Raw genomic sequence first — 16,400 nt, 5'->3', positions numbered from 1 at the left:
AAGTAACATATGACTACTTTTACTACTGTGCTTACCACGGCCGTATAGTTAACTGAAACTCCAGCGTGAGTTTTGGTTCAGCTTTAGAAACCATTTATTATGCAGTTTCGGTTTGGGATTTCTGTTGGAAAGATAAAGAAAACCCAATTTAGTTTTGGTTTGGACTTAAACTGGATTGGAAAAAATCAAAACTCAAAAGCTTTCATTTCCAGACAGTAAAATTACATTACAAGAGAGGGAAATCATATTTATTTTTCTTTCAAACAATATCAATCATGTTTGAATGCAATGATTGCTATTATTATTTCAAGTTTCAAAGGTAATCTAAAGTAGAAAACCAAATTGTTATGAGTAGATACAACTTACCCAATATTATTGGTTGAATCACGATTTGACAAATTTCTTGTATTTGACCAAGAAAGCTCTCGGTTATAAAACCAAAAGGCTATTTTTTTTCTAATGAAACATACCTTTATGTGTATTTCTGTCAAGCAGAAAATGAAGGTGCCTGGATTACATGTGTTTTTTAATGCTTAACCCTGTATATGTTGCAAGAAAAATTAAGGAACATTATTTTTTATTCATAAAAAAATAAAAATTTTCAATTTTTTCAGAAAAAAAATAGTTTTTTTTTCCACCACTTTAAAATTTCCAGAAATTTTACATCCCTACCGTTGAATGACTTCCCTCCTTTGATTATATTTTTCTATGCTTACAATGCAGATGTCCATGTGCTGCAGAATCGAATTAATTTATAAACGGCCCTTCTCAACTTCGCACAATTCTTTTTACATGAAAACAGTATCCAGCACATAACATGCAACATCCAATCCGACATTCATTTCAATTTTGACGTTTTGAATTCAAATTATGTTTGCGATAAAAGCCATTAGTACAAACAAGAAACCCAACGAGTAGAGTCCTATCTCAATTCGCGATTGCATAAAACATTATTCAATATCTCAAAATTCAAACTTTTTGTTGTTGTTGTTGTCTGTATGTTTCCATCTTATTGAAATGGATGATGATTTTTTTTATATTGGAAGATACAGCTGCAAAGTAATACCTTTTGCAGTCAGTACAATATACAACCAATTCGTGATAACTCGAAGTCTGGTAACTCGGAATATTATTATAACTCGAAGTTCTTATCAAGTCCCGATACCTTTGTCTTTAATTCCATGCTAGTTATTCTCAATATCTCAAAGTTAACTTCTTTTAACTCGAAGTATTTTCAAAGATGATTCGAAATTTATTTCAGAAGAATGGTAAAAAAGAAAAAAAGGGACTATGAGAGAAAAATTCACCTTCTCTTGCAATTCCTGTACATTAGACCTCTAAAGCAAGGAGAACACCTGTTGAGCCAATGTGTGATAAAGGAGTTACACATGAGTTTAGCTTGTTTTCTTTTGTTGTACTGTACTGTTTTCACTTAGACATGTTGCTGGACTATGAATCTGCTTTTAACTGTCAAGTTGTCAATTCAACTGATCGTACCTTTATTCAAAGGCTGACCTAAGTTAAGATGCGTTTGCCTTCATTCTTTCATTCAGTCATTTGCTGATAAGTTCTTGAGAGAGAGAAAGAGAAAAAAATATTTTCTTTACTTTTAAAGTTGTCTAAGCGAAAGCTAAAAACCTTTTATTTAGAAAGTAAAGTAAATCTTATTTATGGGGCATTCCAAGGTATTTTTGACATTTATGTAGAATCCGTAACGTGACCTTTTTTGCCATAACTTTTTAATTTACTGTTTGATTAGCATATTTTTTTATTTTGATCTTTACCAACCAACATACCAGCTCAAATCAAAATAATTTGCAAATCAAACGGTAAATTAAAAAGTTATGGCAAAAAAAGGTCACGTTACGGACTCTACATAATGTCAAAAATACCTTGGAATGTCCCTTATGCCATTGAAAGGAATAAAACAATCAAAAAGAAAAATTCTTCAAATCGGTGCAAATGCATGAATCCGAATTCGAAAATGAAGGTTTTTCCCCTTCCTGAAGTAGAATCAACTCGATTCAAGTGGTTCCAGCAGTATCGAAATCAAGACCATGCCATTTCTATAAGTAGATCTTTGCTGCGTGAGCAAGCAAAGAATTTTGCTGCATTACTGAACATGGAAAATTTCCATGCCAGTGTTGGATGGCTGGAGAAGTTCAAGACCAGACACAACTTTGTCTTCAGAACACTTCACAGAAAAACTACATATTGTGCAAAAAAACTTTTAAGTCCTGTAAGTTTATATGTACATCAAAATATTTGATGGTTTTTAATATTAAAATGTCGAAAACCAAAACAAGCGGTAAGTCAAACTTCCGATAAGTCGAAGTTTTTCGTCGGTCCCTTTAGATTCGAGTTATTGCAAATTGACTGTATTTAACAAAATTTTGCATTGGATAAACACTTTATAAATTACTAAAATGCTGAGTGTTTTATATCCTTATTAACAAAATTTACTATGGAAGTTTTATGATTTTTTACATATTAACAACAGAACATATTTTATTAATAGGATAAGCAAACGAATGCACAGCTTTTTAGAAATGATTAGTATGATCAGGCCTTAGGGTGGATTTAGGTACAAGCTAAGCAAGCTATATCTTAGGGCCCCACTTTGTTAGGGGTCCCAAATTCCCAGAAATTAGCATGATTCGTTCCAAAAAAAAAAAAAAAGAAAAGTACTTGAAAAAATAAATTTCATTTTCTAGTGCTTGAAAACCTTGCAAATGTGGAAAATTGTGGCTACAAACAACACATGAGAAAGGGTAGGGAGAAGAAATGCCAATATAATGTCAAGTTCAGCTCCTTGCTACATCCTGCACCAAAAATGTAAAAACCATGGTTCTCATATTTCTGAAACATATTGCAAATTTTTGTGACTCAGATGTTTCATATCTTGCTATTTATGTAATTTCGAATGCAGTATTTTGGAAATTCTTTTGTTATTGCTTGCTTTTAGTTTACTTCTTCTGCATATTGTAATATGTTTAGCATGGAAAAAAAAATTACCTACCTCGATTCCATTTTGTTTTCTGCCCCACTTGCAACTGAAGCAAAGTTGTTGTCATGAGAAATCTATAGTGTCTTTTTTCTTTTAAATTTAAAATAGGTTTTCTTACAAAGTTAGAACTGGACTGTAAAAATTAACAATCAAGTACTAAAATACGAGGGCTGTTTTTTTTTCAACTTCCGATTGGTCCGCTAGACAGCAGAGCGAGCGGCATCGGCCAGCAATGCGCGGCAGTTGACTGCGCACCTCTCCCACTACAACCTCACTCGTTTTCGGGCGTCCGACGCCATTACCAGTTTATCTAGCCACACATAAACATGGCTACCATAATAGAATCTCCCGCCAAGTGTGAGTTGCGAAGTGTCATTCACTTCTTGTAAGCTGAAGGGTTGTCTGCAGAAGAAATTCACCATAGAATGAAACGAGTATACGGTGAAAGCTTCATGAGTAACAGTGCAGGATTGGTGTAGGAAATTTAAAGATGGAAGAGGGGACATTCATGATGAAGGGGGCCAAGGATGAAAGTCGGTTGCAAACGAAGACCTCGTTGATCGAGTTGACCAAACTGTAAGAAGCAATCGGAGGTTTACAAATACAGACCTATCCGATCAGTTTCCTGAGATTTCAAGGTCAGCCCTATACACTATCGTAAGATTACAAGTGAGGTCATAAGTTAGGCTACAAAAAAAAACGCCGTGAAAACACATCTCAAATCACTAGTGAAAAACTTCTATGAAGAAGGTATTAAGAAGCTTGTACCCAGGTATGAAAAATACCTCAATTTAAATTGCGATTATGTTGAAAAGTAACTAATAATGTACCTAACTTTTGATAATAAATTTATTTAATTACTCTCTCTAGTTTTATTTTTATACCACATCGGAAGTTGATAAAAAAACAGCCCTCATATCAGAGACAGGAAAGTACAAATGAACAGGGCCTGATTACTGAATAGACCAACTAGGCCATGGCCTATGACCCCCAATTTTTAAGGAGCCCCCAAATGGCTAATTTTTTTAACAAATAGCTAAAACTGTTTTCGCCAATAGCTAAAATTATAAGGGTTATCTGTAAACACAGGAGTCCCGAGAAAGCATATGGCCTAGAGTTCCCTTCCTGATATCTTAGTCGGGCCCTGCAAATGAAGTGCATTAAATAATTTAAAATTTTCTAGAGCCCTTGAAAATATTTAGATAAGCCTTTGAAAATTTTAAGCAAAGTACGCTCCAATTTTATTTTTTATCAAGTGTATACATTATGAATTGTTCAAATGGGCAGTATGTTACTTTCTTGTTACATATTTTCTAAAACTGTAAACCATTTATTTTAAAGCATTTTTTACTGTTGATCATTTCATATTTATTTCACTGTTGTATTTGCCGGTGGGTTGTAGGGGTGGTCAGGGGCGGATACAGAAAAATCTTTTGGAAGGGGCACAGGAAATTGAGTACCCCCCCTCCCCTCTTTGATGTTTCATAACAAAAGTTTTGACGACTTTATTTTTAAATGTGCGTGCTTTTTTATTTATTTATTATTTTTTTTAGGATTCCTTAAGGTCAATGAATCTACTTCTAAGTACATCAATATTATGCACTAATATACTTTGAATGTGGACGGAATACAACTTTAACGTTTCAAGCCATTTAAATACTAAACCCAATATAATGTCATCAAGATGCTAGGCAATGAGCAACTTTACCTAGGAACATTGTCATAATGATTATAACACAAGGGCAAGGTTATTAAATAAACGCATACCTCTCTTGAGTTTTTTAAAATTAATTCAATCATAACTTCATAACATATATAAGTTTCACTGAAGAATTCAGAAACTATTTCTGTGTGAATTTCAAAACAATTGCTGATTTGTTCTTAAAGCCATGATACAGTTGAGATAACATATTTATACTACATGCCGTTTCTATTAAAAATCATGGTTTTTCTAAGAAACTACCATATGATTTCTTTCATTTTGCACATTCTTTTTCAGCTAATAAAAGAAATCATTCACATGATTTCTTTTATTAGCTGAAAAAGAATAGGTTCCTAGATCAAAATGACTCTTTTAGGTGTGCCTACACATTTAAAAAAAATGTTAATTATTGATTCCATCAAAGAAGAATTAATGGACGAATCGTGATAATTGATTGAAGCCAATGAGTTAAATGTATTCTACAACTCTGGGCCTCTGACTCCAGTAATTCTTCTTTAGCAAACAAAAATGCTTTTATTCAAAATATGCTGTGTGTGTGTGTTTTGTGTTCTTTTTAGTTAGCTACGTAAAAAAAGTGCAAAGGAAAGGTCAGTTAAAAAGTAATAAATAAAATAGTGAAATTAATTAATCCTTTTGGGGAGGACACGTGCCCCCTGTACCCCCCTAAAATCCGCTACTGGGGGGTGATTAAAAACTAGTTGTACCGAAAGCCAATGTGAGCAAGTAACAATGCATTCTCTTTTCTCTTCCTACGCTCTTTCTATCTATCAATTGCTGTTATTGATTTGTCGAATCAGAAACTGTTTTTACTGTGTGTTATCTTAATTTTTGAAAGAGTATATTACTTTATAAAAGTTTTGTTTGCCAATTTCTGCTGTGGTATTTTTGTAGTTCTAACTACATCTTATATGGCTTCAAAATGCAGAATTTTATATCTATTTTTCAAAAATTTTCACGGGGGCGAACCCCCCCCCCCCCCCCCGGGCCCTTTACAGTTGGTAATATTCTATGCTCCACTCCCATCTTAACTACACTCCACTTTAGTCCTGGGACACTCCCTTGATGCCATTCCCTCTTTTAAGGGCAATTGAAACAGGACATCAGGGAAAAACACATTAAAACACAGTCAACAAAGTAAAAGTATTGCTGTATGTATCAGAGGAAAGAGACAATCATAAAAAAGAGGAAAAATTAAAAATATACCTCTTACACCACCAAAAGAAATGTTGTTCAAACTACAAAAGAGGCCCCTTCCCATACTTGAAAAGGCTTAGAGCCCCAGTTAAGTCTAAATCCGGCCCTGAGTCGGTTCATATAGCAAAAAAAGATTTTTATAAAATTGAAATATTCTTCAGTGTTTTGATTTTTTTAAAGGCATTAAAAAATATTGATTAATCAGTAAGTGCATGCGAAGATTTCAAAGAATTACATATTTTATTTAAATGCAAAAAAGAAAAAAAAAATTGAACTATGAATGTGATGCGATCCCTAGGCTTTGGTAGGACAAAGCCGGTTTTTTAAATGTTTGTAAAGTTTGATAATAAATAAATATTGAGTTTGAAATAATATTAAAATCACTTTTTATTTTGAAGTTTAAGAACCTTGCTAGGAAATAAAACCGAAATTGTTATGATATAAAAGTCCAAAAACTGCAATTTTCTGCATTCTTTGGAAACCTACCCACTTTGGGCCATACTCCCCTACTGGTTGCATGGGTTGAGTGTCTTTAACTTTAAATTATTTACCTTGAAATTAAAAGAAAAATAATCAAGTAGATTATTTTCTAAAACCACCAATTTCAACTTTGACGCTTGAAAGAGAAGTTTAAAATAAAGAAACTGCAAAAGGACTATATTTTGTTGCTCAGCATTACTAACTATAGTTCTCTTCTTTTTATCAATATAAATATTATTGTGAAAACTTTACACAGCGGGCCGACACGCTAAATTAAGGCACGAGCCGCCACTGGTGTCACTTGACATAACTTTTATTTTCGAGGTAGACCGCGAAAAGCCGGGCTACGCAGTGAGATTGATTTAATCATTGTTTCATGCTTGACTGGAGAAAATCTTCGGTTTGAATTATACGTAATCTGCTATGGGTATGGCACCATTGCCTTTTTTTTTTTTTAACTTAAAACTATAAATTTTAGTGCAACGAAGGAAAATGTTTTAAAAGCAAATAAAATAAAAATTGTTTTCCTTTGTGCGTTAAAAAACCAAAAGGAATGAAATGCACATATGTAGTAATTTGCAGTCATACTCTTCAAAGTTATTAAGAACTTCTTTTTCTATGCAAAAGAAGTGAACTTTTAGATGAAAAGACATTGGACAAAACCAGTAATCTATACTAATACTCAGTGATAGAAATAAGTGGTCGTAATTGTATTTTGAGATCAAAAATTTGAACTAATACCTAAATTTTAAACCTAGAAGGTCTCCTAAAGCTTTGCTTTAAACTGAAGCTTTACTTTTCAGACTCATCGTTATTGAGACCAGTTTTTAAAGTGAAGTTGAATAAATTTGTAAAAGTAAATTCAAAATACATTCAATTTTGTCTTTGTAAAAACTCTTTTTCTAGTAATATTTTTTAATTTCATATAATGACCAACAAATTTTCATAGATCTGCAGCTTAACTTTCATTTAATGGTTTCAATGTAGAGGTGTAGACTGGAATTTTTCTTTGATAGCCAGTGGCTAATAACACCAAAAACTTTGGTAGCCACTTCAGATTTTTAGTAGCCAAAAACACTTATCTCTCTTTATATATTTATATATGTGTGAGTTAAAAATCTTAACCTAATAAAATCAGTACCAGTCATCATTTTATTTTTCTCATTGAAGGAATTTGTGTATGATTTGGATTGAAATAGGATGTTGCTAATGTCAATGCTAAAACTTCAGTAGACATCCATTCAATATAAAACATTATATATTAGTAGTAACGTACCGAGTACTCGGTAACTACTCGGTACTCGGCCAATTTGCCGAGTACTCGGTACTCGGCCAAATTCTGATCAGATACTCGGCCAATACCGAGTAGTTGCAAAAAATTGAATATTATCCAAGACAGATACTAAAATTTAAAAAAAAAGAGCAAGCATTATATTCTGCAATCATTTACAATTAAAATTTATAAGTCAAATTTAAATTTTGAGAATAATGAAGTTTGTAATGCTTCAATGGGAAAAATCTTTATTTTAATGTCCGCAAAGTTAATAAAACTTATTTATTAAAAATTATGCAAAAGAGGTAAGTATAGAAAATATGGAATTTTCATATTAAAAATGGATTTTTGCTACAAACAAAAAGTAGTTATAAAAAATATAAAAATACCTTTGCTGAAAAAATAAAAGGAAATAAAACAATGTTAAAAGCACAGTGCAGGAACACTGCAGACACGTGTTTTGGCGTTACAAGAAATTCCTTTTTCCGACAAAAGTCGGATGTTTTTTGTCGAATGTCTTTACATTCTTTAGCTCACATGTATGCATTGAAATAGATGTTCCTTGTAACGGAGGGGGGGGGGGGGGCAGAAACACATGTCTGTAGTGTTCCTGCACATTTGTTTTATCTGCTTTTAAAAATTATTTATGTTTGGCGGACTAGAACTATAATTGATTGGTATGCAGTGAAACCCTCCTAACGGACACCCCTCTATGCCGACAATTTTTAATTCCCCAGTTCCAATGCAAATAACATTATTAAACCCCTGTCCTGCGGACACCTCTCTATTGCGAACAAAAAAAATTGTCCTGTTAGTGTCCACATTAGAGGGATTTTACTGTAATTTGTTTTAATACCAACTCGATTAATCATACCTTTAGTTTATTTCTTTTTAATTTTAAAAATAATGTTTTTGTAAAATTTTTGACACAAACAAAATTGTTTATATAATGCGTAGTTAAATTTCAGCAGGAATTTAGTTTTAAAAACTATTGTATGGACAAGCAGGTCTATACAACTATTCCAATAAGTTCAAAATTCATCACATGTGTGTCGGTGGTTCTTTTTAAAACATAATTTGTACTTGGTAACTCGGCCGAGTAGTGAAAGGCCGAGTACTCGGTAACTCGGTACTCGGCCGAGTAGTGAAAGGCCGAGTACTCGGTACTCGGCTACTCGGCCAAAGTGCTACTCGGTACGTCTCTATATATTAGTGCAGTATTCAGATGTAAATCTACTTGCTAATCTTTTGAAATATATTCTGCAGTAATTAGTCACAGCTTGTAATATGGTAATATATACATGTGTAACACCATTCTCACATTACATTGTTTGGATGTGGAGAAATAATTACACTTCATAAATACCTATTATTTTTGCAGAAAAAAATTGCACTCCATCTTGTAATACATACTTTAAGTCAAAAATTGAGTCAAAGTTTAAAAGACTGTCCAGGGGTCGATCCAGGTTTTATTTTTTAGGTCCCCATTTTGTGAAAAGGCAAAATATTTTTGTGAAATTTCGTTATTTTTGTGAAAAAGCAAAATATTTTTGTGAATTTTCTTTATTTTTGTAAAAAAGACCTTCTCGTGATTTTTTTCTTGGAAAAGATTATATTAAAGCATTTTTAGCTGTCGTATCGTTATAGAAAAGCCCTAGACAGGTTTCAGGGGTGATTGCAAGTTCTTGAAGAATGCCTGAAAGCTGTCAAGAGAAAATGCGCTGGGGGAGGGGGGGAAGTAAGACCCTTAACATTTTATTCGTAATTTGACACATACATTACATTTATTGCTTTTTACAAATATACATATGCAAGGCACCCTTTCTTAAGGTGAAAGTCTCACAACAGATTTCCTGTTTGTCCCTCTCAAATACTTTAAGAGCAATGAAAATTGCACATGCTGCTGAACGTAATGATAACTCCTAATAAATACAATATGAACAGACTCAAAGATATCACATATCTCTTAACACAGAAGTGAAATACTCATTAAAGATTCCATGTATGTGTTTGAAAAACTTAAAAGTAATTAAAACCCAAAATAATACTGCACCAGCATTCAGCGTTTAATTTTTTGACTTTTGACGTTCTTAAAGAGTAGGTACTTCGTTTAAAACTTTGCAATTTAATGATGTTAATAAATATATAAGACATTTTATTTGTTTGCCTCTTAAGAAGGTACAGTAAACATCAAAAATGCGAAAAATTCGTTTACCATGGTCGATGTAAGGAAATCAAGATCTTCAAAACAAATAAAAATATAAAAACAGCATGTAAAATAATTTTATTTTAAGTAAAGTTATTTTAGAATTGGATTTTGAAACTCAACACAAGTTAATACTAAATATATATTGCGTAATCAAAGTAAAATTTAAGATTTTCCTGAAAACAAGCTACCAATCACAAGTGTCCCTCTCCCGTCCCCCCTCTGACGCTCTCAAGCAAAAACACCTCACGCAGCAAGCAAAAAGATAAGATGGGGGAAGGTGGAAGAGGCTCCCGCGTAGATGCGTACACATTTGCGGTTAAAAAATATTGTGAAAAGGCTGCCTTTTTATAAATTTTTGTGAAGGAGCTGCTTTTACGACGCAGAATTTTGTGAATGGGGCCGCTTCTGCGACGCGGAATTTTGTGAATGGGGCCGCTTTTGCCATGCGGAATTTTGTGAAGGGGCCGCAAAGCGGCCCCAATTTGGCGCTGGATCGACCCCTGGATACATATACAGGATTAGTTTATGTTCTTCAAAAAGAATAAATGATTGAAAGTTCTGATAGCGGGGGCCACTTCACTGTGGATATTAATATATTTTGTTAAATGTGATTTCAACAAAAAAAGCTACTTTCTTTGATAGTTACTTTTGAATATTTTTAAAGCATTAATTTATTGGATTTTATAGTGGTTTTTTTTAAATGAGCACTGTACTGTCTGACCATCCATTATATGGAAAGGCTAATATCCGGTTTATAGGCGGAAATGGACGTATCTATTAGTTTTGGGAGTTGGTTTGTTACAGAAGTGCACTTTTGCCTCTCTGTTATTTAGCCTTAGTGTTGTAAAAATAAAAATTTGCTTTCAGCAACATTTTTTTAATCCAAACTACATTTGATCTATATTCTCACGGCAAAAATTGATTTATTTATTCACAACAAAGTTTTGAACTTACCATTTTGCTTTTAAGTTTCTGAACGAAATAAAAATATCTTTTCTTTTTGTTGTTTCCATGGTAACTATTTTTGTTTTCCCATATTTTATTTTAGAGAATGCAATAAATGAATAAGGCACTAGTGACATATAACCCGTGCATCAAAAAATCCCATCATTATTTTCCCTTCTCCCTTGCTAGATTCATTCAGATAGAATAGTCTTCACTTGGCAGATTGCCAAATTACATACAATCCGGGGTCAAACAGTATGGGTCTTTTCAGCTCCCTTTATTCTGAAAAAGCTGCTTCACTTGGTGATCCAAATATTTTGCATATATTTTTCATTGTTGAGTTTCCATAATCAGCTGGCAAATTAGGCTCAGCTAACATTAAACTCGAATCCATCACTTGAAGCAATTTTTACCAGAATGTCAGAAGAGTGAGATACTTTAACTTCAATAACTCTTCTGGCAAAAAAATTTGACAAAACTGTCAAAAAAAGGGGGGGGGCAATCTTCCCATGGATCTAAAATATTAGAGGGATCACATAAATCGTGATCCCTAAATTTTAATTTATTGTCCTCTAAATCTTTGCTTTCCACGAGGAACTCCATTAAATTATGAGTTAATGATTAAATTGTGAGATAAGCTAAACTATACTAGAATAAGCTTAAAAAAATTAAAAGAAAGCTTGCAAAAATAAATGTATAAACTGAATTTATTAATTTTTAATCATTTAAATATAGTTTTCAACCGTCAAAAATCTTGAAATACTCAAAAGGATAGAAATCTTAAACACTGGAAATAGTTTTTCGCCAATCCTGTGCGCAATGTTGGCACGTCTCCCGAAAATAAGACTATTTATTATTTGCTTAAAATAAAACTTAAAATTAGCTACTTTAAAGTAGCTTATGCCAAAGCAACTTCTGATTGTCAAATATATTAAAATATGTACAAGATGCAATAGGATTGAAATCTCAACCACGAGATGCAATTCCAATGCGCAAAGTATGATTGCAAAAGAAGCATGGGTCTGAAAATAAATCCATTTACTAAAATTTAACTTAAAATAAGCTAATCTAAAATAACTTCCGATTGTCAAAAATATTGAAATATTTACACGATGCAATACGATTGAAATATCAAGCACCAGATGCAATTCTCTGCGAACTACGATAAAGTTAGCATATCTCCGAAAGTGAATTCATTTATTAAAATTGAATATAAAACAAGCTACTAATCTAAAATACCATATGTCAAAACAACTTTCATTTTTCAAAAATATCAAAATATGTACAAGATGCAAAAAGATTGAAATCTCAACCACGAGGTGCAGTTCCTCGTGACATACGATTACAAAGGAAGCATGGGTCCGAAAATAAATCCATTCATTTAAATTTAACTTAAAATAAGCTAATCTAAAGTAGCCTGTCATAAAATAACTTCCGATTGTCAAAAATATTGAAATATTTACACAATGCAAAAGGATTGAAATATCAAGCACGAGATGCAATTCTCCGCGAAGTACGATAAAGTTAGCATATCTCCAAAAGTAAATTGTTTTATTAAAATTAAATATAAAACAAGCTAATCTAAAGTAGCATATGTCAAAACAACTTTCGCTTCCCAAAAATATCAAAATATGTACAAGTTGCATAAGGATTGAAATCTCAACCCAGTGCGGTTCCTCGCGATGTACAATTACAAAGGAAGCATTACAAAAATTAATAAATTCATTGAAATTAAACATAAAAAAAGCTAATTTGAGGTAGCCTATGTCAATATAACTTCAGATTATCAAAAATATTAAAATATTTACAGGATGCAAAAGAATTGAAATCTTTATCCCGAGATGCAATTTTTCGTGTGAAGTACGATTTTAAATCCAACATGGTTCTCTTAATAGCCCCACATCTTAAAAAACTGGTTCCAAAGCACAATGCAAGCATTGGGATTTTTTTTTTTGGGGGTTACCCAGTGGCGATCGGCACTGAAATTTTTGGTCGGCATTGAAAAATTTTGGTCGCCATTTGGCGAGTGGCGACCACTAATCTGCACCTCTATTTCAATGTAGAATGGAATTGTAAATTGAACTCTTATCGTAAGTTCTTTTAGTTCATAATTATTTATAGTTTCTTTACTTTTCGTCATAAAGAAGAAAATAATGACAGCATTTCTTCAGACCAGAAGCGCAGGATACGTTGGTCCACTTTAAAAAAAAACCTTGAAAAACGAAAACTTTAGAGAAATTAGAAAAGCAAAATTCTAGTAAAATAAATAATAACAGCAAGTTGATGAAGACCTAAGTTGTGCTGATTATATCAAAAATGTGGGATAGTTCTGGCATAAATAGCGTAAAAGTAGAAATTGGTCAATTTAATATTTTATTAGCATGTTATATTGATCTTTCATCTTTTTTTTCCATAGAGTTTTGTTAATAAATATATGTAAAAAAAAGTTTATGAATTGAGCATTCTCAAAAAAATCTGGGATGATAGAAATATTTCATAAAACTTAAGGTAGAAAATCAAACTGCTCATTTTATTTTTTGATGAAATAAAAAGTGAAAAGTAGAAAAGCAGACCAAACAACATCCCAGCCAGAAAGCAGAAACAAAAGCAATTAAGATCTCTAAAGACAGCCCCGTAAAAATTTTAATCGCATTCTGCTCAATGAACCGCTATAAGATAGGCAACCATTTCAATCCAGAATGTTACTGTTTAAAAGAATATCTTAAAAAATTCAGATTAGATAAGCTATCTCCCTGCCTTGTCTAGTAGTCAGAGAAGCCTAGTGGGTGCAAAAAAAAAAAAAAAAAAGGCACTGTTGATGTCATCACTTTGTTTTTAGATGCGTTAATAGTGGTTCACAGCAATTATGAGCTTCTTACTTTTCACATAACAGAATTAATAATGAAGTAAAAAATGTCCGATTTCGTATACAAATACAAATACAAATAAAAAAGCGACGACCAGCAACAGGCTCTGGGCCCAGCTAGACTGGTCCTAGTCAATTTACAATCCTCAGTGAAGATCAATGGCCCTCTTAAAACTATCTACTCCCTTGCTCATTACCACCTCTCCCGGTAAACTGTTCCAAGGTTCCACTACCCTGCTATAATAATAATTTTTCCTAATATCCATGTTAACCTGAGATTTAAATAGCTTAAAACAATGACCCCTTGTCCTGTTTTCAGTGCTTAACTTCAGCCCCGTAACATCTTTCATTTTAATAAATTTAAACAACTGAATCATGTCCCCTCGGTCTCTTCTTTGCTCAAGACTGTACATTTTTAACCTTCTAAGCCTAGAATCAGTCTAAGTGAGAAAGTCCATTTATTAGCCTTGTAGCTCGCCTTTGAACCCTTTCCAATACGTTAATGTCTTTCTTAAGATAAGGAGACCAAAACTGAACAGCATACTCCAAATGAGGTCTTACCAAACTTCTATATAAGGGCAGAAGAACTTCTTTAGATTTGTTTGAAATAGATCTATTGATAAACCCAAGCATCTTATTGGCCTTGTTACTAGCAATGCTGCACTGTTGGCTAAACTTTAAATCCTGACTTATTAAGACCCCCAGATCAGTAACTTTGTCTGCCTGACTAATGACTGAACCTTGCAAATAATAATTTGTACACTTATTTCCATGCCCTAAATGTAGCACTTGACATTTCCCAACATTAACAGCCATATCCCATTTATCAGCCCACTCCGTAATATGATCTAGATCCTCTTGCAGCTGTTTTGCTTGTTCTTCATTATCTACAGTCCCCATAACTTTGACATCATCAGCAAAACAATTCATGTTCCCAGAAATATTTTTGTGAATATCGTTCATAAAAACAATGAACAAAACAGGCCCTAACACTGATCCTTGAGGAACCTCGCTTAAAACCTCACTCCAATTAGAGTAATTTCCCCTTACAACTACCCTTTGTTTCCTTCCGGTCAGCCAGTTTTTTACCCAAATGAAGTTTTTCCCTCCTATTCCTATATCAGCTAATTTGCTAAGTAGAGCAACATGCGGTACCTTATCGAAAGCTTTTTGAAAATCAATGTAAACAACATCTACAGGCTTCTTATTGTCCAGAGCCATGGTAACTTTGTCATAGAAATGTAATAAATTAGTTGCACAAGATTTGCCTTTCCTGAAACCGTACTGAAAACTAGTCAATAGATTATTAGTCTCTAGAAAATTTACTATCTTAATTTTTATCAATGTTTCGAAAATTTTGCAAACCACCGAAGTTAGACTCACAGGTCTATAATTTCCCGCACTCCCTTTAGACCCTTTCTTGAAGAGCGGTGTAATGTTAGCCAGCTTCCAGTCCTCTGGCACTGTCCCCGAGTTATAAGAAGCATTGAAAATATTTACAATTACATCTGCTAATTCCTCCGCACATTCAACTAAAATTTTTGGATAAATATTATCAGGTCCCGGAGCCTTAGTCTCTTTTATTTTTTTCAAATGAAGTAAAACGTCATCCCTGGAAAATACGAAGTCCTCAAGCTGTACTATAGCTTGTGTCTTGTTGGTGTCAAGTGTTGAGATACAGTTATCGTTAAAAACACTCGAAAAAAGTTATTAAGAACATTAGCAATATCACTATCATCCTGAATTAAAATTCCGTGCTCATCAACCAGTGGCCCAATATGACTATTTCGAACTTTCCCCGAATTAGCGTATGCAAAAAACCTCTTGGGATTCCTGTTTATGTTATCTGCCAGTCTTTGCTCCAACTCTCTTTTCTGAATCCGTACCAAATACTTAAATTTACGCCTTGCCTTACAATACTGGAACCTATCTGCACTGTGACCAGTTTCTCTAAACCTATGAAAAGCAGCTTGCTTGTAATTTAGAGCATCTTTAGTTTCCCTGGAGAACCACATTGGCCAAATTTTAGTGTTGACACCCTTTCTCCTAAAAGGAACATGATCCCCAACCGTTTTCGCTAGCTTTTCCTTAAACTCTGCCCACTGAAGATTCACATCGCTATTGTCCAATCCAGAAGAAAAAACTGCTTTCAAACTCTGTCTAAGTGCCACAAAATCAGTATTTCTGAAATTGGGCACAAACCAAAAATTCTCTACTTTGTGCATATCAAATTTAATCCCAAACCTAATACTGTTGTGGTCACTGTCTCCAATCTGTTCCCCTACACATAACCCCTGAACAGAACCTTCCATATCACAGAAAACTAGATCCAAAATCACGTCCTGTCGAGTACCCTGAGTTACAATTTGATCTAAAAAACAGAACTATGAACATACTGAAACATTCCGATCAGGAACATAGAAGTTTGACAACTTATAGACAGCACATTTGTGATACAAATTCTTTTCTGTCATGTTTGCTAATCAACATGATCCTTATTTATTATTACTCTGAACTGTCGTAAACATTCAGCATTTAAAAAATTTTCTATTATTTTTAAATAAATCTCCGTAAAAATTGACTAAAACAGAATTTTTCGCAAATTTTTGTGAGCCATAAATATTTTAAAAGGGTAATAATTTTTCTTTCAAAAAAACAAGTATGCTTTTAATAGTAGATAGAATTTTTTTTTAATCCTCAAGA

The 16,400-nt window shown here is 33.1% G+C and overlaps 1 protein-coding gene across 1 annotated transcript in view; it reads left to right on the top strand.

The window, feature by feature from the left end:
• LOC129217036 (phosphatidylserine synthase-like) overlaps positions 1–16,400 on the top strand; it is a 60,906-nt gene that overhangs the window by 7,760 nt on the left and 36,746 nt on the right.

Source organism: Uloborus diversus, chromosome 1 (genome assembly GCF_026930045.1).
Source record: "Uloborus diversus isolate 005 chromosome 1, Udiv.v.3.1, whole genome shotgun sequence".
NCBI lineage: Eukaryota > Metazoa > Arthropoda > Arachnida > Araneae > Uloboridae > Uloborus > Uloborus diversus.
The sequence above is the reverse complement of the archived record's forward strand: the minus strand, read 5'-3'. Positions and strand labels throughout refer to the sequence as shown.